At 42.2% G+C, this 22,807-nt stretch overlaps 1 protein-coding gene and 1 long non-coding RNA gene across 17 annotated transcripts in view; one reads left to right on the top strand and one right to left on the bottom strand.

Annotated features, from left to right (window-relative positions):
* LOC141998271 (uncharacterized) overlaps positions 1-21,048 on the bottom strand; it is a 46,435-nt gene extending 25,387 nt beyond the window's left edge. Inside the window, exons 1-2 of one of the 2 annotated variants that reach the window (XR_012641813.1) lie at positions 20,991-21,048; positions 17,305-17,387 (exon numbers count right to left, since the gene is read on the bottom strand). This is a non-coding gene — a long non-coding RNA (uncharacterized LOC141998271). Of the gene's footprint in view, positions 1-17,304; positions 17,388-17,552; positions 17,689-20,990 lie in introns of those variants that run through there. The other variant, XR_012641814.1, reaches the window with a different exon arrangement.
* The window catches only part of TNRC6C (trinucleotide repeat containing adaptor 6C), a 584,197-nt gene that overhangs the window by 354,610 nt on the left and 206,780 nt on the right, over positions 1-22,807 (top strand). The gene's annotated exons all lie outside the window — the stretch shown is intronic.

Raw genomic sequence — 22,807 nt, 5'->3', positions numbered from 1 at the left:
ACAGATGGGTCTAGGCTGCAAAGTGCTGATTCAGATCAGAACAGAACTTCCCCAAAGTTTGGGATCGTTCAGTGTTTTGGTTCAAGCTCATCAGGACTATTAGGAGACAAGGGGTGGAATACCATATTGCAGGGTCTTTTTCTTATTTGAATCAAGTCTGCTCCTATCGTTTTGATTTAAATAAGTGACAGATCTCAATGTCTGTATGACCGACAGAGTGTAAATCATAGCTTGCTGAACTCACGTGAGTGCTTATGCTTAGAACATCTGACTCATTTTTGGTTGTCGTTACCTTATTATTCTATAATTCTTCCTTCAGGCTTGTGGAGTCTTTATTTTTTCTTTCTTTCTTCCTTCCGCCTCACTCAGAATTGTGGCTTTCCTTATTAATTAAATCGTAATATTCTGATCACCTGTGATCAGAGTTTTAATACAAACAGTTCAGTGCCAGCGGAAGTGATCAAATTAAATAGAGTCAGAATGACCAGTTGCTGAATTCAGAGGAAAGTATTACAAAAGGCCAGGGGATAACACTGAAATGACGAAGCTACTAGTATTGACAATCCCAAGTATTCAAAAAAATTAATGAGTCAGACCCACAAAGTCATAAGATTGACTTTAAAATCATCAGATTTTTAAAAATAATCAACGTTAGGTTCTTTTTATTTGCCTTCTGGTTTTTAAACCTTTATGTTACGCTCGGGTCATGGTTTCCCAGCTTTTCTCTGCAGCCAAGAGTGCTAGAAACATCCTCTTTCTTTAAGAGACAAGCAGAGATTCTCACATAATTTCTCAACTGCAGGAGCTGGGGCTTTAAGATAAACACCACCTCTCACAAGTGTTGGCAAAACTCAGGTACAAATCCCATTGTAAAACATACCCTTCTAGTGAAGCCAAGCTAAGAAATAGCACTTTAAATAACCACAATTAACTTGTTGCAAGGACAATTTCTCTGCACCTTGTCAAGGCACAATGGGCCTGATCCAAAGCCCACTGAAGTCAGTAGAAAGATTCTTATTGACTTCCATGGGCTTTAGAACAGGTTTTGATTCTGTTGATGTTGCTGTGATCGACCCATGTAGTACTCTTCTCCCTGTATCACTCATAATACAATGTATGCAAGAATGATCCTAAAGTCTTGGTTAGTTTTAATTTGGGGGGGGTGAATTTTAAGGCTGAAACTCCCCTGGAAATTTTCAAATCCTGGGATTTCCTGATCAGAGTCTGCAGACTACTTGTTTGTCAGGTGGGGACAATTCATCCTCTAGGGATAAACTCATTTCACTTGTGACCTAAGATCTGTTTGAACACAGGTCTCTAAAGTCTACTTAATTAGAGCTCTTGAGATTACGGCTACCACTGCACCACCACATCCAGCAGAGGCTTTGTTGACTGGTCCAAAACTGCTTGAACTGTTCTGCATATTAAGCTTGCAGAAGGCCACTTTGTCCATTGTTACAGTGTTACTACAATTAAGTCTGTGCTGATTAATCTTCTGCTGGTTTAATCAGAGATGTGGTGTGCAGCACAAGAAACACTTACAATAAAAATCCAGGGTTTTTTAACTACCTCACCATGCTTAGTATTCAGAAATATTACCTATACTTAAAAAATTTCTTTGAGCAAAATCCCCTCGTGCCCATGTGCTTTAAAGTCCTGTTAATATTGAGTAGGGAAGTGACATACAGCTCTTTCTGTCAAGGGTATCTATTGTACAGCCTTTATCAGTCTAACCAATAGAAATTAGGTTAGGAAACACGGTCAAGAGGTGATGTAATGCCTTATTTATAAATAGCCATAGAAGTGCATCCTGGGAAGCATAGATCTGATCTGCAATTGCTCAAAGGACATAAGAGAGGTAGAATTGAACAAATCAGCTATGAAAACTATACCCTTGCTTTCCCACTTAGAGAAAACATTATCTGCTAACCCTGGTAGAGGTCTGGATAATGATAAATTGGTACTAATGGAAAAGAGTAACTAGATCTGCCAGTCATTGTTACATATTTCCCATTTCCCACTGAGCTTTCATCACAAACGTTGGGATAAGGAATGAATCTTCATACTCCCTGATATAGTGTTAGACTATATGTAGCAAAAATTAAAAAGGCATTTGTGGGCATGTATAGGTACATCTCCAAAGACCAATTTGCATAAGGAGCATCCATCTTCCTCCAGAAATCGGTTGACAGACTAGATTGTGAGGTTTTATTTTGGGTGGGGAGAGTCCATCTGTGATAACTATAATTAAGTTTTGGAGCCTGTTAATATCCCGTCAAAAACGTATAAACTAAGAACAGGCTAGTGGCCATTTCAACATCTGTTCTCCAGTGTCACGCATATGTCTCTATTCTACAGCAATATCTCTCTCAAGTTTTGCTTCTCTTTTCTTTTTTAGCACTTGCATAGAAACTAGAGCCACTGAACCCCCTCTTTCACAGACATGCACACATAAATAGTACAGTGCACGGGTTGTTGTTGTTGTTTTTTTAATGGTTCTATTTTAATTCTACAGACTTTCCTGAAGAAGTTCTCAACATCAAAACAGGGTTTTGTGTGTGCATGCATACATGATAGAGAGAATACTGATAAAGTAATCTCCCTTAGTGCTAAATGTCATTAGAACTAGAGATGTGCTGGAACCAAAATCCTGGATTAGACTATCTATGAATTTGGGTGTCATTTGGATCCAAATCTAAATTTCCCAGCTGGCCCTTACCTATAGAATTAACCAAACCAGTTCCTCCAACCTTTGGGGGAGTTTGTATCTGGATCTAACCCTTGCAGGTCACTGGAAAATAAGGTTGTGAGTTTATCCATATAGCACAGTTTCCTTTTCCCTTTCTCCTTCACTAAACATACACAAGCCATTCTTTAACAATTAGCCTCAAACATATCCATTCCATCCACCTTTATTATTGCTTATCTTAGGTAATGTTGTTGCATAATGGTACTGTGTCAAGATCAGGCATTAATATATTTCTCTAATATAATATCTGAACAGCCAGGTTTTTTGTATACCCTAGGGGTATGTATGAATTTATTATGCAAATTCACAAATATTTGAATAAACATATTTTTATTGTATTAAAATACATCTCCTGTATTTATTTGTGAGAAAATTCATAACGTTCAATCTGGATGAAAGCCAAGCACTGGTAATACTTACCTGACATAATATGGGCCTGTGACAGAAGTCTAATGAAGACTTCGATGATAGGAATGTAATTGTAAAGAAAAAAAATGATTAAAAAATTGGTTCCAGTGCTCTGCAATCCAAGAGTTCATTTGTTTCCTCCTTCATGCACTAAACAAGTCCCTAATTAATCTTGAACCTTGGAGAAAGGAGACTAGATTGGCATCTTCTGAATAAGAACGTACTTCACATTTTGGAAAGTTTGAAGAGGCTCTTAAGCATTCTCTTTTAATGGTATTTTTGCAGGGATTTAAAGTGGCTTCATTAGACAGCCAAAGCCACTAATTGCATTACCATATTTTTAAACTTCAAAGGTGCAGATTAGGTTCAGCCTTTTCCAAAAAGAAAGAAAGAAAAAGAAAGAAATTAATTTGATGGTTTTGATGGTTTGAAATGTGTAACTGTAACATTCATTTTCCAGTCCCTGAAAAGGAGACACTGCATTGTAATGACTACTGTATGCAATCCCAGGGCTTAGCTGTACACAATTTTTGTACCACTGTAACTGTATTGGATTGAAACTAGCATAATTAAAATGGTACAACCTGCCTAGTGTGGATGCTGTTATGCTGGTTTACAGATGCGTACATCTGTATGGTTTATTCCTGTAAATTTAGTTACTGGTAATAAGCAGCTTTGTACTGGTATAACTGCATCCACACCAAGGAGCTGTACTGTTACTATCTAGTAATAAGAAAATATCACACTCCTAGCTGAAATCAGTTAAATTGGTACAAATTTGTATGTTGACCATGCTTCTCTGACAGCATCTGTCTCAGTGTGTGAGGAACTCCTGTTCTCTCTGACAAATGGGCGTCATACACAGAGTTTTGACAGAAAAGCTATATTTTAAAAAATTGCAAGTTTGTACCAAGTTAACTGATTTCAGCTAGGAATGTGATTTTTTTTTCTTTTAGTGGCTATGCACAATAAAATTCTTGCTACTCTTTTCTCTGAGCTGGACCCACAAAGGTGCTGAGCACCTGCAATTCCTGAGGAAGACAATGGGCCACACCATGAAGGCTTTATTCAGAAAGACTCCCACTGAAACAAGATGTCTGAGTAGGCACTGAGTGGAAAATCCATGAGCCGATCTTCTTTCAGGATTGTGGGGCCAGATTTCCATCAGTTTAGCATCCACAGTTCGGAGTTTGATTGTCAAGAAAGCTGAACTCACATTCAGGAACATGAATAAGAGGCAGATTTTCAAAAATGCTGAGCACCCAGCAGTTCCCATTGTGATTCTTATGGCCAGATTTTCAAAAGAGCTCAGCATCCAACGTGCACCCAAGATCTTGAAAATCTTTTGAAAATCTGTCCCTTTCAAGTAGAAATGACACCTGATAAACTTCTGCTTATCTGTGCCAGGAGGTGTAAAAGGGAGCAAGTAAAGATTAAGCAAGTAATTTTCAGCTGGAAAATGGCATAGAAGTTCAAAGTATGATTGTATTAGGCCAGCTATTGTTATGATAGTAAATAACCGTCTGAACTTTTAACTTTCATGAGGTCACTTCCTGGAGACTCACTTGCCAACTGCTCCAGGTGGCTTATCTAGAGTAATATTAATAATACAAACAAGATAAGATAACTTTGTTAGCCCTAAACAAAGTTATCAGCCTGCGATTGCAGCTACCTACATTATAGTGACAGAAAGGGAAGCAAAAACCTCTCCGACCTATAAACACTGTGAAAAAAACCCACATATGAGCTCATCAGAAGAAATACTATCCTGATCCGGATGGGAGAGAATCAAGTGCACTAACAACAGCTCAGGGTTGGGATTTTATTTTGCAAATTGTGTTTTTGTGCATTTCACTGTGAGTGATGCGATATATTATCAGCTTTCACAAAAGTGAGGCATTGTCAGGGTTTCATTAGTTATGTTTATGCCAATACAAATAAATCTTAGCAGTCCTGGGAAGAGATTGGTTCTACTCCTTGCCCTGTCTGGGGAATTTGACTGGTCATATCCCTGTTGTGCTAGTGAGGCAGATATAGTTCGAGATATACTTTGGCCTTATTGATTTCAAGGCTTCTTCATTACTTCCACAGTGTTGCAGATCAATAGTCAAGCCGAGAGCAACATAATGATTTTTTAAAAAATCAATTAAGCAGAATATTTTAAACAGAATCTAGTGCAAAATTTGGTTGCATTTTGGTGTACCAGTGTAAGGCTTTAATGTATTTACCTCCACAAGTCTACGTTATAAGAAAGTTACAGATCCTTTGTTTTAAAATACATGTACCATGATATTAATGTTTTACATCTGAAGAGGGAGGAGTGAATCACTATTACCAAAAGCAAAAACAATCAGGCTTTCTCCTTTGAAACTCAAATTCATCACTGCAGCCTCACTAGAAAATGAAATAATGTTTGTGGTTTTAGCTTAATCCCCAGTGGACAATAATTCAGTTAAAATACACCAAAATCTGTCATGATTTTCTCTTGCTCTGTCTCTGAACACAAGGAGATGAGCTCCTTTTAAATTAGCTTTCATGCTTGAAGAGTTTCCTTGTGCATGTGGAGCCCAATTCTGCTCCCATTCAAGCCAATGACAAATCACCCATTGATTTCAATGGATGCAGGATTGGGGTCATGAAGGAGACTTCCCAAAGGGCAGCCCCTGGGGCCAGATGTGACTCTTGGAGTTCTGAAATGCAATCCTCAGCTGTCTTCTCCCTCCAAGGGTAGAATGAGGATGAAGCCAATCAGCTGTCCAGTTTTATTGCTGATGAGTTCAAACAACAAGCAGTTTGTGTTCATCATGGAAGATATTAATGGTACTGGAGCTTTGTCTGGCAAAGAATTATGCATATGCTTAACTTTATTCATGAGAGTAGATCCTTAAGCTGTGGCCTCTGAGCTCCAGATGAATTGCCAATGTGACCTTTGTTGGTGTAAAGTTTATGTGCCCTCAACGCAAAGCAAGGTTAAAAAGCCTGGTACATTTTCATTCAGTTGTGCTAATAATTCACATTAACATCCTGTCGGAGTAGCTTGTAGATCTGATGTCTAGAAGGTTCATTTGTTATTTTACATCTTGTACCAAGCCAACTGTAAGTGATAAAGCGCTGATTCCATAGAAGAGATGGAGAGCGCCTTTGCCTGGACTCCTCAGATCCTTCATCCCATTCATGAAAATAACATACTGCAGGGAGGCAGGGTTGTGTCTGAGTGATACAGGCTAGAAAAGGCAGAACTGTGGGGAAGAAGCTGGGGGAGGAGGCTGAGTTTGGAGGTGGGGTGAAGGATCCAGGATGGGCAGAGGGGGCTCAGAGCTGTGTGAGCATGCTCAGTACAAGCCAAGCAGCAAATCTGGCCCCTCTGGATGTGGGAAAATTAGGTGAGGAAAAAACTAAGCTGGCTGGAAGTGGCAGAGCTGAAGCAGGGAGGGAAGCTGAAGCTCAGGAGATGGGAAGCAGAAGTGCAGAGAAAGAGAGATGGGGCAGATGGGAATAAATTTGAGGGGAGGTAGACAGAGAGATGGGAACCTTAGAAAAAGAGAGTCCTATGGCCTCCAGAGGAAATGGGCAGGGGCTGCTGCCCTCTAGAGCTACAGGGTCAACAGGGCCTGCTATTTGCCCCTTGAAGATGTGCACATTTAAAATGCTGCATTTTCGGGCAAGGCACATATATGCAAATTTATGCAAATTGTATGTAGGGGTTTTGTTTGTTTTCCTTTAAAGCTCTGTCTCTGTTGGTTCAATGCAGGCAGGCTTGCCTTCACAGACTCTGACTTGTTGCAGCAGTATGCACATCTCCTCTCGGTTTCGCATACCTCTCTCAGCAGCTACGGCTTTGTCCACACTGACATCTGAGGGCAATCTCCCACTAGTGGCTCTAGCATTGGTACATCTGCTCCAGCGGTAGCAGTAATGGGAGCTTTAATGTAGACCAGCTCCCAGCCTTTTCTGCCATGTCAGCCACTGGTGGAGCTACAGTTGCTAGACCAATAGTGGGAGAACCCGCTAAAGTCCTGTTTAGACACAACCGGTCTGAACTTGCCTTTTTACGCTTCTGCAGAATCACCACTGAATGAGCTGAAGGTGCAAACAGCCTTTACCCACCCAAGGTCAACGTATGCCTCTCGCTCCACCACAGAGTCAAAGCCATTAGTTAAAACCCTGTGATCTGTGGGAGTAAAGTGCTCATGTACACTTGGAACCAGACTTACAATTCATAATGTTGGAATAAACTAAGTTAGAGGGTTGAAGCAGGGTCATCTTCTAGTTCAGAGATTATTCTTGAGTCGTTCTTCCAGCCTATTTTTAAATGACCCAAGCGATGGAGTTTCCAGCACTTTCTTTGAGGAGATTATTCTGTACTCTAGTAACAGCTCTCATCATTGGGAAGCTTTCTGCCAAATTTATTATTTTTTAGTCTAATTTTTCCCTTTCTTAATTTCACTCCCTTCCTCTGAGTTATTTCAGTTCCCTCAAACGCTGTCTGCGAAATGCTTGTTTTTGTTTGACTAACACATTTTGCGTGAGGAGACGTGCCATCCTTTGGAAGAGCTGGTCTGATTGCTTTGGTGGTAGCAGATGGAAGGTGCTTTTTATTTTTCCTCAGACACTTCATGATCCAAGCTGCTCAGATTGTATGAGAGAGGCCAGATGCCTTGTTAATTCATAGACATGTTTACAGCATGGAGTTTCTAATAGGTGAATATGATTACCAAATATAATGATTAGTGCTTGTCTGACAAACGTCTGCCTTGTGACTGAAACTGGATCTGAGTTTGACCTTTGGTGATGTAGGAAGCTATCCTGGCATATAATAAGCTTTTTTGTATCTTCTTTGAGCCTTGGGAGCTAAATCTCTCTTCACTTTCTGACAAAGGAGTAGCTGTTTGCCCTAAGGCATGAGAGGTTTTTCAATCATGCTGTGCCTACCTGCCTGTGTGCCACTGCTTGAAAATAAGGGGGCTATTGCCAGTGTGTGACTAAAGGTGGTTTGGTGTGTGTGAAATGGGTCACATTTAGGTGTTCTGGGTCTGGAGAGGTAACAAGGAGCAGCTTGAAATTCTTACAGAGCTGGCTCAGAAACAGATCTAGCAGCAGCGGGGGACGGAGTCCCTGATTCATGCAGGACAAGTTTGACCTGGGACCCTGCATTCCGCTGGTGTCTGAGGACAGGGACCGGGGGCAAGGGAGTTGGTTGTTGGGAATTATGGGGATTTGGTCTCCCAGTGATCACTGTATTGAATGCCTTGGGATCCTAAAGCCAAGAAGAAAAGGATTATAGCTGGGCGCACATGGGGTGAGAGAGAGAGAATCTTAAGACTGGGCCTTACCTTCAGATTTTTTTCCAGTTCTGCTAAACCAGTAGTGGGCAACCTGCAGCCCACGGGTCACGCGCGGCCCGTCAGGGTAATTCGCTGGCGGGCCACGAGACAGTGTTTACATTGACCATCCACAGGCACGGCTGCCCACAGCTCCCAGTGGCCATGGTTTGCCGTTCCCAGCCAATGGGAGCTGCGGGAAGCAAAGTAGGCCACAGGGACGTGCTGGCCACTGCTTCCCGCAGCTCCCATTGGCCGGGAACAGCAAATCGCAGTCACTGGGACCTGCGGGCGGCCGTGTCTGTGGACGGTCAATGTAAACACTGTCTCGCGGCCCGCCAGCAGATTACCCTGGTGGGCCACAGGTTGCCCACCATGGTGCTAGACCCAAGTGTCCTCCAGTTCTCTTAGAGTTTGGCCCACATCTTAAAACAGAGATTGTCTGATAGTGCCTCTCCTATCCATAATTGTGCAGGCTAGCTCTCCTTCCACTGGTGACTGTGTAACATAGAAAACTAATATCAGACCTGTATTGTTAATTCTCCTTAATGTAATAGAGCAGCTGGAAACGAGGAGGGGAGGAGCCAGGACCATGTGAGCAGGAGGCAGTCTGGACTACCAGTTCTGAACCACAGCTCTAAACCATGGGAAGCAAATGGAGAGGGGAGGATGTTTTCTGGGACTGAGTGGCTAGAAAAAAGCAACAGACCTTGGAAGCAGAACTGTGATAAACTGATATATAGATATATATGATCAGCAGCTTTTCCCATGGAAACACCCACATTTGGGAGATCGATAGAGGATCTCTGAGATGATTTGTGGAGGAAAGGAGCGTGTTAAAGGAATAACTGCTGTTAAAATATACACGTGTGTCCAGATCCAGAAATACAAATTGACCTCATCCTTGGCTGTTGTGGTATGTCCTTTTCCCTACACGCTGTTTTTCTTTTAGTCTAGTCCATTAATCTTTTTTTTTTCAAGAACACAGGCTGGGAATTTCAGAGGCCTAAGGGAGTCAGTTGGGTTCTTGGCTCTTCTGTCTCAGCCAGAGTAACTTAAGGCCTGAAAAATAGTGTATTTAAGCTGCCCATTCATAAAGGGATATAAACTTATTCTGTCACTTGTGATCATTGCAGGGTGTGGCTGTCCCTTTATTTTGCTTTTATAGTTTTCCTTTTCACTTCATCTTTAAAATCAGTTGTTAAGTTTTTTCCCCAATTAGCCCAATAAGGGGATAGGATGCTTGGTTTTGTTTTGTTTTTAGGGGGTGGTTTAGGTTTTGTCTTGCTGTTAATTTATTGGATACTGCTGACTGCACAGGAAATCTTGGAGATGTTCAGACCTAAAGGTGTGCTGAATGATTCAGCCTCAAGTCAGCTCAGCTTCCACATAAGGCAAAGAGTGCACAAAAATCAGCCTACAGAGTTTTGTTTCTGACCTTGGCCTCCCTCAGTTTGGAAAGGAAGCTGTAATAAGAATGTGGTTTTGGCAAACAACCTCAAAAAGCAAATCACTTGCTCTGTGGACTGAAAAACACATTCTTTTTCCTCTAAACAGTACCTCTCTGCAGGGAAACAAGCTGATAAATGAACAAGACAAGAAATCTTGCTTGGAAAGCTTAGTAGCACAAAAAGAGCTGGGTTTCTGTCTGGAATGCTGCTGCAGGTTAGTGGAGCTAAACTGTAGCACTTCTCTCATGCTGGGACCTTCCTTGTTCCACACGAGAGAAGGAGAAAACAGAATTGCTGTACAAAACATTAATAAAAAGAAAAGGAGTACTTGTGGCACCTTAGAGACTAACCAATTTATTTGAGCATAAGCTTTCGTGAGCTACAGCTCACTTCAGATGCATAAAAGTGGAAAATGCTTTTATGCATCCGATGAAGTGAGCTGTAGCTCACGAAAGCTTATGCTCAAATAAATTGGTTAGTCTCTCAGGTGCCACAAGTACTCCTTTTCTTTTTGCGAATACAGACTAACACGGCTGCTACTCTGAAACAAAACTTTAATAATTATCATGCTTTAAGTACAAGCCAAGTGCTCTTCGGTATGCACTTCTACAGTCATTCATAGAAGAAAAACAAAATATTTGTTGCAGCTTCTTTAGATGCTCAGGTGGGGAGTTTGCCCATTTGGTAAGGAGAAAAGGAGGCTGGTTCACATCCTGCTGGGAAGTATGCTGTATAATAATCAGTCGTCATGATAGTTAGCACTTACATAGCATCAACTCCTGTGGGGCAAAGTCATCTGTGTCAGTGCTAGGGTTGGTGCGTGTACAGGGATTAGGGGCTTATGTCTTCCCTTTTCCGGGGCTGGCTCTGCCCTTGGAACAGACTAGGGGGCTGTCCTAACTTGCACCCATGTTGCAGTGCCCCATGTGGACCATTGCAGGGGTACAGAATCATAAGAACACCCTGGCCATGTCCTCTCCATCTGCTCCCTTTCTCTAGCTGCTTCCACCCAGCCCTGGGATGCCTTCTTCACCAGGGGCTCCTGTAGAGGCACAGCAGAGCTGGCAGAGAGGCCCAAGTGCCAGCAGTATTACCCAAGTTATATGCTTACCCCTACATGACAATGCTTTACTCCAGCCTAGCTGACCAGGGGTCATGGGGTCATAGCACACTGACCGTGAATCTGGCCAATAACTCCATTCAGGATACTGTGACACCTAAACCATGAGTTGAGTTGGAAATTAAAGATCTCATGCCATTTCTTGTAGAAAGTAGCAGATAAACCCTGCTTTGTGGGCTGGCACTCTAACACAAATTTGTCTTCAATTCTGTCTTCTAAATTAGTAACATTTAGACGTGGGCTCAAGTAATAAAGTTCAGATCCAGGTCCGAACTTGACTAAAGTCTGAGGATATTTGGAGCCAGGGTTTTGGTTCAACCCCTTCACTTGTAATATGGTTTCCCTTGCTTTCGAAAGAATGATGCACTGCACTTGGTTTTGATGTCAGGTACTTGGGGATTATAATTACTGTGCAGACCAAGCAGCCTGAAGAGAGATGTCTCAGGAGGGGCAGCCTGAGGGAAGGGAAGAAAGTTCTGAAATGCAGATGTTTTTAAATAGCTGTAATTAACTGGAATGGATACAAAGCATTACAGACATAAAAGCTTAATAGGCTTTTGTTTTTAAATGTTTGCCATATATTTAAAGGGGTCATTCAATTATATGGCACACAATAATTTCAGAACTGTTCACATCCCTTGGCAAGCTTCCCTCCCCCCCCCACGCCCCCCTGGGCAATGCTGAAGACCCCCTATATTCAGTGCTTACAGGATCCTGCTGCCCTTCAGGGCAGTAAACAATGAAAACTATTTTAAATAGGAATCAGCGGGTGGGGGCATGGGGAGCATAGGAAAAAAATAACAAACCCAGAGGTCTTATATGAGTAGGAGACAGATCTCCAACCCCAAGTTATGAATATTGTCAATGAAATTAGCCAACAAAGTTTGGGAAAGAGAAAAAAGATAAAGCAGTGCACACTCTAAGGAAATCTAGCAGAGACCTGGAGTGAATGGAGTCTTTGTTCAAGCTACTGGTCCATTCAATAGGCAGCTTGCAGCCCTGTGACTCACCTCACACTGCCTGCTGAATGAGAAATTGAGGCTCCATTAATGGGGCAGTGGAAAAATCTGATTTGCACTCCTTCGACAGACTAACCAGCAAAAGAATAAAATTAATTTACTGTTACCGTTAATTCATTGGCTAAGAACAGGAACTAGAAGCGGACTACAATAATCACACAGGCACAGGAACCAGCGGGAAGGATGGGGTATGCGAAGCAAAGGCTGGTGCTCTCTCCCCTAATAACAGATCTCATTGTGCCCAGGTATTACAGAACATGTCTGTGCACCATCCTCCACAAACTGGAGACCCAAGTGATACTCGCAGCAGGAAAGGTTAAAGGGAGTAACCACTTATAAATTGGAAATTGCTGTCATTGGGGTGATTTGTCTTGCAGCTCCAGGGCCAAATTTTTAAATGTGGATGCAATAGGCACACAAGCACCTCCTGTGCATGGGAAGCTCTTGCTAAATTCATCTGTTGTTTTTTATTTCTGAGTGTTTTCTAGATGCCCATGGTACCTAACACTATAACAAATTGAAACACTTATTTACCATTGCCCTAAAGTGCCACTACAGTCTTGCCAATAGCCTCATCGACTGAAAATCCAGCCAGCATTCAAACAGAACAGGTGCCTCTTGCACTGTGCCCTAAAAGTGGACAGACATGGCTTTGATGGATCTGCAAGAAGTAGTGAGTTTCAGGGCAGAGCACTCACCACCAAGAATGCCAGTCCTCATTCTCCTCCCCCCCCCACCCCGATTTAAACCTTGGGACAGCTGGCAAGAGCATTCTAGCTCATTGCCAAATGGCATTTGTGCACACAAATAAGGTAATTACAGGAGTAAATGGATACTTCTTCATGCAAAATTTAATTTGTGTGTAATATGGAGCTCTCCACAAGCAACCCGTGCACTCCACATTTTTGTGGGTGCACCCATTGTCTCCATGTATGAAAACCTATCCTCTAAAAGACTGATGTAGCTATTATGAACTAAGTAATGCAGTTGCCATAGAGGCATGGGGGTGTATCTCAGGAGCACTGCTGCACTCCAACAATTTCTTGCTGAAATGACACCCCTTGGAGGCTATCATTAGCCAACATAAATTAGAGCAGCCTTGAGATTTGCCTAACTTACTCTAGGATTGAACTGGCCTGAAAGATCAGGAGAACAGAAAGATGGCATACAATCACCTTTGCCTCCTCACTCGGGTCGTGGATGGGTGAAGCACAGCTCTGCCAAACCCAAGGATTGGGCCCTGTATGTTTTACAGAAGTTGTCCTGAATGCTTACAAGAACTTCTTTTTCAGTCAGGAAGTATAACATAAAGTTGTATAATCTTACGTTCTAGCGCTGCATCAGATACAACAAAGATAGACAGAAAACCTCAAACTCTTGCACATAATATTTAATCTTGGAGCAAACTTTTATGATTCTTTAAACTCTCTGAAACTCAGGGTTAAAACCAGAAACAATGAGACAAAGGTTAACATGGCTGTGATGCTTCCCCTTCACAGCTTTGAAAGTCCATGTTGTGACCAAAGTAATACTCTCTTCTAATCACATCATCTTTCTGGATTTATCATTTTAATGTTCTCTGGGCCACTGAGCCCCACAGCCGTAAATTAATTTTTAAAGTAATACAGGGTTTAAAACTTCGATCTGTTTTAATGAGCTTAGGGCGATCCCCTTGTATTAAAAAACATGCATGCAATTATTTTTTCCATCTTGGGTTTCATCAGTTCCCGGCACCCCTTCTGTGATGACATCTTGCCCTCTTGAAATTCTGTTGGGTTTTTTTGTGATTATATGGCATTGTATCCTTGTGATGTGTGTATTTTGCCTTACATGGGCAATATGGCTAGAGAGGTCTCCTCTAAGGACTATACAATATCATTAGTGGGTCCCTTGGTGCCTTCCTTAGTCACCTTTCCATTAATCTGGCTCTGCATCGTAGAATTAGGAGGTGGCTAATGAACAGCATTGGCACTGGAAGCCTGAAGGTACTGTATTTACTGGACGTCTCTTTGAACTGCATGATTTCTGGTGGGAAAACTTCATGGAAAATGAGATTGTATTTGTTTTCACAGCCTTCTGTGTCTGTTTTCAAATATTTGCTCACAGTACTTTTTTTTTTTTTTGTATTAGCAATTAGCCTAGTAAGCCATCTTTTCTTTGCTCCACATGTAGATTAACCACTTCAGAGAATAGAAAATAAACATGCATCTATCTTCTGGAAAAGATGAGTAACCTGTTTCCACAGAGACTGGGTCCTGCTAACATCAGGGTTATGCTCTCACAAAAGAGCCTCCCCCCAAGACAACTTCTTACAGTATTCATTAACCTGAATTTTTAACACAATTAATTCTTATTTAGACAGTGTGTTCAAAGTGATGTTCTTCATAAGACAAATAAATAACTCTGGAACATGAAACCTTCTCGGGTATCAGAGCTCTTAGAAAGTTCATCTAACATTGAATCAGGCAGACTTTTTTAAACAACATGGACATATTCCAAAATATTAGCCTAATCCTGACCTGTGTTCCATGGATGAGCTGTGTATGTTGTGGGTGTAGTGCAGACAGCAGAAAGTACAGAGAGCCTTTTCTCTATTGCACCAATGAATCAACATGGTAGGATACCTTCCTCATGCTTTGTTAAGGGCTAACATTTCTGCCCGCACTCTGCGATTCCATCGAGGCGTAACCTCCTGGCTGAGGACAAGGACAGACTCCCCTTCCCCAAGCATGTGCTTCAACCAATGGCACATAGAGTATGTGGGAAACCTGTCAGCAGCATTACTGAAAAGAAGTTACATTTTGCAACAAGTCTGACTGGATGACTCTGGGGGTTATCAATAAAGTACAGAGCACTTCACCGTTGGGTCACCAGTCTGAAAACAGCCCAGGTTGGTAGTGACCCAGTATTATCATCTGTTTGGCGGTCATGTGCTTGTGATCTCAGTCCAGTTCCTACTTGAAAGGTGCACCTACATCACCCAAACCCACCAAGCAGCTGTCACCTTGTGAGCAGAGGCCAAGGACTGAATACTGAACTACTCTCTGTACAAGTGCTTCTTCCGGTCTTGGCTGAGTCTCACTGGCAGAGCGGGGCGTGGTAAACTAGCTCTGTTGCTGCCTGTGCTGATCCTTTTCTAGTAAGTAAAGTAATTCAGTCTCTGGGGATGATGTGAGTTTGACATCTTTGACCTCTCAGTTCACTGACAAAAACAAACCAAACAAACTCTATTCCTTTTACTCCTGAGGGAGTTTTGAGCCAAAAAATTAAATATTCTGCACCAAAAAATTAATAATTCTGGGGCTGCTCCCCTTCTGCACACAATATTTTAAAATTTTGTAACAATGTGCATATTTTATTTGTCAGAATAACACAATATAATCACCATTTGAAATTATTTGCTGAAAATTATTTTGAAATAAATTACCAAAATAATTGAAAATGGTGTGATTATATTGTTGTGTTTCTGTGTTATTTTGACAATTAAAATATGCAGAACTTTGCAGAATTTTAAATTTCTTAATTTTTGGCTGCAGAATTCCCTCAAGAGTACAGGTTTCAGAGTAGCAGCTGTGTTAGTCTGTATTCGCAAAAAGAAAAGGAGTACTTGTGGCACCTTAGAGACTAACAAATTTATTTGAGCATAAGCTTTCGTGAGCTACAGCTCACTTCATCGGATGCATTCTCAAGAGTACAAGGGTTCTGTGTGGCGCAATCTGGGTGCAGGCAGCTTGGTGGAGGTCTGGGTTTGGGGGGAATCTGGATACACAGGGGCTCAGTGCAGGGTTCTGGGTGCAGGGGGAATGGGACTCTGCAGGGGATTCCAGGTGAAGGTGATTAGAGCTCAGTGAAGGGGACTGAGGGAGTGGGGCTAGGAGGGGTGGGGGGTCAGTGTGGGGGGCTCCTGATGCAGGGGGTGAGGCTCAGCAGAGAAGGGGTTTGTGGGGCTTGGTGGGGGGACTCTGGGTTCAGGGGGCTCCTGATGTGGAGAGGGCTCAGCAGTGGGGGTTCTAGGTGCGCTGGTGGGGGGGAAGGGTCACTGTACAGGGAGCTGCTTCCCCTGTCTGCCCAACCCCTGTGCATCCAGTCTCCCCTGCACCCAACCCTCCCCACCACTGAGCCTTACCCTCCCCCCGCACCTGGAAACTCCCCTCCCCCCTTGCCCCCCAGTCCAGAGCTTCCTGTAGCCAGGGGAAGTTTCTGGGGCTGCTCCATGCAGGGAAGGGGAAGGGGGAACTGTCTCCATCCTCCCCCCCTCCCACCCAGCTGTGACTAATGTCACTGGGTGGCCGGGGCATCCCCAGTCCCCACTCTCCCCAGTGAGTTACCTCTCCCCCTGGCTGCCTGAACAGACACCTCTGAGCTGCTGAGCTGCGGGGGAGGGGTGAGTGAGTACTGGTGCAGCTTCTCTTGGCTTTCCCACAGAAATCATTTTCTGCAAGGAAGCAAAGAGAATCTGCAGGGGGGCATTTTTCTGCTGAGCCGCAGTGGTGCAGAATTTCCCCAGGAGTATTCATTTATAACAGTTTGATTGCCTACCATCACAGCACATCTAACAGTACCTTGAGTGTCATCTCAGTCATGGTATGAGTGCTCTAAATACATCTGTCTGCACTGTCAGAAGGATTCCCTAGTTTTTGGTGTCCAACTTGTGGCACCCAAGGCCTGATTTTGGAGTGGCCGAGCAACTTTCATGAGAATGCAGATGGTCGGCACTTTTGAAAAGCAGGTCTTAGGTGTCTGTCTGACATCTAAAATTAGTGGACACTTCTAAAAATGTAGGCCATCGCATCAGCCTTGCTTTTTGGCTGGCACACCATTATTGCTCATGGTATGTGCTGATATACAGATGGTATGTGCTGATATACAGAACAAACAAAAATCACACTAGCAAATCCTGGCATAGTCATTCCCTTCTAGTTCCAACAAAATAAATCCTTCACTGTATTTCTTAAGCAGCATAAACAATGGACCTCTGTCTTTTTCAGCAGAAGCCGCAGCTCCGAGAATGAGGCACCAGACCCAACAAACAAAACAAAGGGAAATGACCTAATGTTTCAGTAGAACTGTCGTCAGATATTCACTTCCAGATTGCAAAAATATAATCACTCTATTCTGTATATAATTCCATACACAGATATGTTGTTTAAAAGCAAGTCAAGTTGGTAAAATGTGGTGTTCATCCAATGCAAACTCTAAAAAGCAAGAAAAAGCCATGTTATGGGACAAATCTTACCTGTCTCCTAATGCCCACACAGCACATTTCCATAGATAGCAACAGACTCCATCCACATCATTACAAAGAACTTCTTTCTGCTTCTAACAGATAAGGGAATACGTTACACACAACACTTTAGTCTCCCTCGCAGTACAAAGCAAAACCTTAATTATGATCTCATGCCTCCCCACAAACACATTACACACCACACACTTAACTTGTGCATATCAATCTCAAACACTGACTAATGTTGCAAGGACCCCTACCTTAGGAGGCAGTCAAGCATCAGCCTCCCCATTTTATAAATAAGCTGAGCGGCTGCACAATGTCATTTCTAGCAGAGCGTGGAATAGGACACAGGTCTCCAATGTAGCACACCAGACTTATCCACTGAGCCACACTATCTCCCAGAAAGAACCCTATATGCTTGGCTATGTTGTCTAGAGACGCTAAAGAATCCCCTCCCCTTCCTTCCCCTCCCCAGAACTAGGAATGGAGCACAGAATTCCTGATTTCAGTCTCCTTGCTCTAACCAACCACTAATCTACACCATTTCCAAGAGCCAGGAATAGAACCCAAGTGGTCTTATTCTTAGCATTCTGCTGGTGTGTAGCAAATAACTATGTAATGCACTGGCAAAGTGTGTCATGTCCCCTTGTGTAGAAGGTAACAGTTACTCCTGAAGTTCATGTAATAATAGTCTGGGTTGGGTGTCAGATGGTCCAGGATTCAACCCTGCTGAAGACCCATGTTGGGGTTCTTTGTGGGACCAGATGACAGAATTTCTGTTGAAATAGTTTTCTTAAAAAAAAAAATCTGGTTCATATAATTTGCATAACGAGAAATATCCTTTAAAACAGGTTTTATACTTAAAAACATAATAAAAATTCATAAATTTTATTGTGCATTATGGTACAATGCACAACAAAAGACTGGTTCCACATTTCAACTGCTTGTGTCACACACTGGAAGGTTGAGAAGTATGATAGTTTTAGTGAAATAGCATCCATCTTCCCAGAGATCAGTCCCAGTGGCTGTCTTTATTATGATCACCCCTCCAGCGAAGTAGCAGCTATCTTTACTGAGGCATAAATATCTTTGCTTCATTTGGGTAACTTCAGTCCCATTGCAGATTATAGCAAATAGTGGCCATTTTTGTTCAGCAAAAATTGTGAATAGAATGGGGGTAAGATTTTTTTTTGTAAGTGTTAATTCTGCTTAATTACCACCTACTGCCCTCTCAAGTGTATATTTGAAGGTAACTGGCTACCATTTTTAATTATATGCAAAATGTGAAGGATAACAAACCAGCAAAAGGGTTCTGAAAAATGGTGAGACACTAAAAATTCTTAAAGGTCTTATTTTACAATTGGGTTTAACTCATAAACTAAGTAACAGGTTTAGATGAAGATGCCTGGGAAAGTTGGTCTTTAATCAAACATGATGTGTTGTAAACCTATGAGAGTATGCACTGTATCCTTTGTACAAACCAGAGGTTGAAACCCTGCAAGTGCAAAATAGAACTCAAACTTAATAGAGGCCCCATCGCACCCTTCTAATACCCAAGTATGTACCCCTTTCTTAGCTAACACTGGTGCTGGTTCCAGAAGAGTGTGTGTGTGGCTGTGTTCGGCATATATAAATGAACCAAACATTTAACATAAAAGAGAATTGAGGGGCACTAATGAAACAAAATGATACCCTTAGACAAGCTGATTTATACTGTACCAAGCCATAAAATGCTCAAGAAAAAAAACTACTGATGCTAAACCTTCAGTTTGATCTTCTTCTTAGCTGTGACACTCTGAGTACCTTTCCCAGACCTGAGGAAGAGCTCTGTGTAGCTCGAAAGCTTATCTCTCTCCCAAACAGAAGGCCCAATAAAGATATTCCCTCACCCACCTTGTCTCACCCCCTCCCCAAAAAAACAAAACAAAAAAGAACAACCAACCAACCAAAAAACACCACTTCAAAGCAATACATCTGTCTTGGCATCCAAGCACCAGACAGTGAGCCTGAAGCCTGTTTCTCCTCTCATTTACACCACTTTAAAGTTTGGTCCAACTGCTTCAGTGGAAGAGAATCAGCCACAAAATGTTTGTTCTGATCAGAAATGAGTATGGTATGAAGGAAAACATTGGAAAGATGAAAAAAATGCATCTACACCTGGGGGAAGATGTGGAATACGCGCTACTTTCTATTCATTCAGATTCTTACAAGGGTTGTTTAAGGTTATTGTATAGCAGCTGCATTAGTAAGGACCCACAGAGTATTGGAATGTGCAGTGAACTTTTCAGAGTTCCTTGCAGTCTCAGATGAAGCCTATGCGGACACATTCATTGCTTGCAGATGGCCCCTTTACGGTTAGGCACACACTGAACACTTCATATTTTGCCAAGTAGTGATTTTTTCCCAACAGTAAATTAATCAGAGCTGCATTTTCTTGCACTGTCTTCTGCAGTGTCTTACAGTCAGATTCTGGCTGCTCTTTTGTGGGTGAACAATTAGGGGAAAATGCAAGCAGGGACCCCTTTCCTCCACCTTGCTCTCCTACTCAAAGGGCAGCCAAAGTGTCAGCAATTGCACAACCTGAGTTCCAGGGTTGTGAGTGGGCTAGCACAACCTGATGTTTCCAATATCTTGAAATGGGAGTGGCTTTTCTGTGTGGAGGTGTGGCCAAGACCCTGCTTCCTTCTGTGTTCATAATCACCTGGAGGTCAGTTTTGGAAGATGAGTGCAATGAACTCTTCTCGTCCCATGCTCAATTCCACACAACTCCCCAACAGAGCTTCTGCTTCCAAAAACCCAATCTAGCCCTTATTTGGTTTTTCCAGCATAGCATATAATGCTGTAGTCATACGCAGATTTCCTTGTTGATTTTCATTTTGGTGGGGGGCTTTATAAGGGGAACTCTGAGAACAAAACACCCTGAAATATGGTCAGATGGGCACTCTTCCTTCATTTCCTTTGTTTCTGACTGTTAGGGCTTTCACCCTGGGCCAGGATATCCAGCACCGTGGACTTTGATGTAGTGATGCCGATTACATAAACTGAGAATCTGGTCCTCTGTGTTCACAGAGAAGTCAAGTCACTATTACACTCTGTTATACTTAATTTGTATTAAATTTTGTAAGAATGATTTATTTTGTCCTTTCCATGCAAATTACTTGAATAGACTCTGTTTGCCTATCATACACACAGTAGTGCATACTCCTACAAGCTGCTGCACTTAATATATGTTATGACATCATGTTATATTATTTGACCATTATATTTTTCTTTTATTTGACCATATAATTAAAGACTACATCACAAAGCATATTCCCAAGGGGGCAGACTTAAGGTTGCATTTCTTGACTGTTGTGTGATATACCATACAACCTTAATATTCTCTTAACAGCATTTTAAAGGCACACACACACACACTAAAAAAATAGAAAGAATGAATCCAAAACTGTTTCCCTGAGCTAAGAGGAAGTAATAACATTCACAAAATGGAAAATACTCCAAATCTTGATCCAATAAAAAGTCTATTAGTTCAGAATGAGATTATAGGGAATAACCATATTAAAAACAATTCTGTCTAATTAATTGTACATATTTAAACATATAAAACTCCTGTAGTTCTCAATATGGGTAATATATTATTATGCACAGTCAAATCCCCACAGTAAACACAAATATTTTGTTTGTAATTTACTTACCCCAGTAGAGTTCAGCAATCTATCAGTGCTTTGGCTCAGTTTTGCACCTAGGCTGACTTGAGAGCAAGGAAGTCACATGATGTGTCTGGGGTCAGGCTGTGAGTCATCTGATCAGTCAGCACACAAGTTAGGAGCCTCCTGTTTCTCCACTCTCACTCCCACCTGCTAGTTCAAGGCATGAACACGCTTCTGATTTCTCATGTGCGCAGGCAGGGCCTCTTTTAGTTGGCATCATGTATCCAAAATCCTCCTCCTCAGCGGCAAAAATGCTTTGCATTGCCTTCCCTTTTGGGCATTTTTGCTTTAGCTCTGTTCCAGAACTGCCAGGGTGAGAACATGTTTAAATATACTCAAAGTGTGTGTGCCAGCTTCTCCAGTGGCACCAAGCTCCTGAATGGGGATTCTGCACTTGCCATACAGTCTTTGTTCGTCATACTACTTTGCCTGAATAGAGCTGTGTACATGCACTTAAAAGCTGCATGTCTGCTTTGCAGGGGCTGTGCCTGGGGAGGCAAAAATCAATGGAGAATCCCTTTGGAGAGCTTCATGCCCTCAAGTGCATTGCAGAGATCTCTGCAGAAGGGAGGGGCACATGGCAGAGGGATGGCCATTGAGTCAGTTCACAATGAGGATCCGCATGGGCACAAAGCCATACAGAAGGCCTCATCCAGCTACTGCTGGAGATGCAGAGGAGTAGCAGATGAATGTATGTTTAACCCTTGCTTCCAATTTGAAATGAGAACTCTGTTTACCCTAGCTCCCTTGTAGGTCTCCGAAGCAAAGCCTTTCTACGTAAGATTTGCTTAGAGATTAGGAGGAAAGAAAGTCTCAGTATTGGGCCTATAGTGAGCCCAAATTTCCAAAGTGGGCACCTAAACTGGGCACCACTTAGCCACAATAAATAAATAAATAAAAACAAAAAACCCAAGTAGTTGTTCATCTAAGTGCCCCTCTGCTCATGGGAATGCAGCATTTGTGCTACCAATGTACTCAACTGCTTTTGAAAACTGGGGTTAGTTTTCAAAAGCAGTTACATCTTCCAATGTAGCAGATAAAAGCGTATTTAAGGATCATAGCAAAGCCAGTAATTATGACCTTTATTTCTGTTGGTGCTGCACACTGAGTGGAGAGCTGTTCTCAGGTGTTCTTCAAAAACTGTTCCTCTGCACACAACTAGGACCACCCTGACTGAGTGCAGCATTGTTAAACACATTCAAAGGTGACGAGTACAGTGGTGTAAATTACATCAGTGGGTGCATGTGGTTATAAGGGAGAGTAACTGGCCCAAATTCATCCCCAGTGACATTAATAGGATTATACCAGGGCTGAATTCGGCCCATAAGATGTTCCTTATGCCCACTTACTGACATATTTTACATCATCTCTGACATACTCTGTTCTGAGTAGAATAGTGCCATCCATTGTCCCCAGCTAATGCCATAATACTTCGGATATCAGAGCGGCACATGACAAAGGTGGTTGGCTAAAAATATTTTGGAAGGTGCTGAGGCAGGGAAAAGTGGCTATTCTATGAGACCCCATCAGTTTGTTAGTAATACGGTACATGGAACCTTCCTCAGCATTTCGGATGTTAACAGGTCATCTTGCTCTGTGTTCTGAATACTCTATACCATTTCTTCTTAATCCATGGAGCCATGCAGCCCCTAGTGATAAATTTATCACTTAGTATATGGCTTTCCTCCTAAAATCCTCTTCAGGGAACAATTCTCCTAGGCCTTAAATAGTGACTAATTGATAACTTTCTTTAAGGGGACTGGATGATAACTTTCTCTAAAGCACTATATTATGATCAGTGG

Source organism: Natator depressus, chromosome 14 (genome assembly GCF_965152275.1).
Source record: "Natator depressus isolate rNatDep1 chromosome 14, rNatDep2.hap1, whole genome shotgun sequence".
NCBI classification, from domain to species: Eukaryota; Metazoa; Chordata; order Testudines; family Cheloniidae; genus Natator; species Natator depressus.
This window is presented reverse-complemented; position numbering and strand designations above follow the sequence as displayed.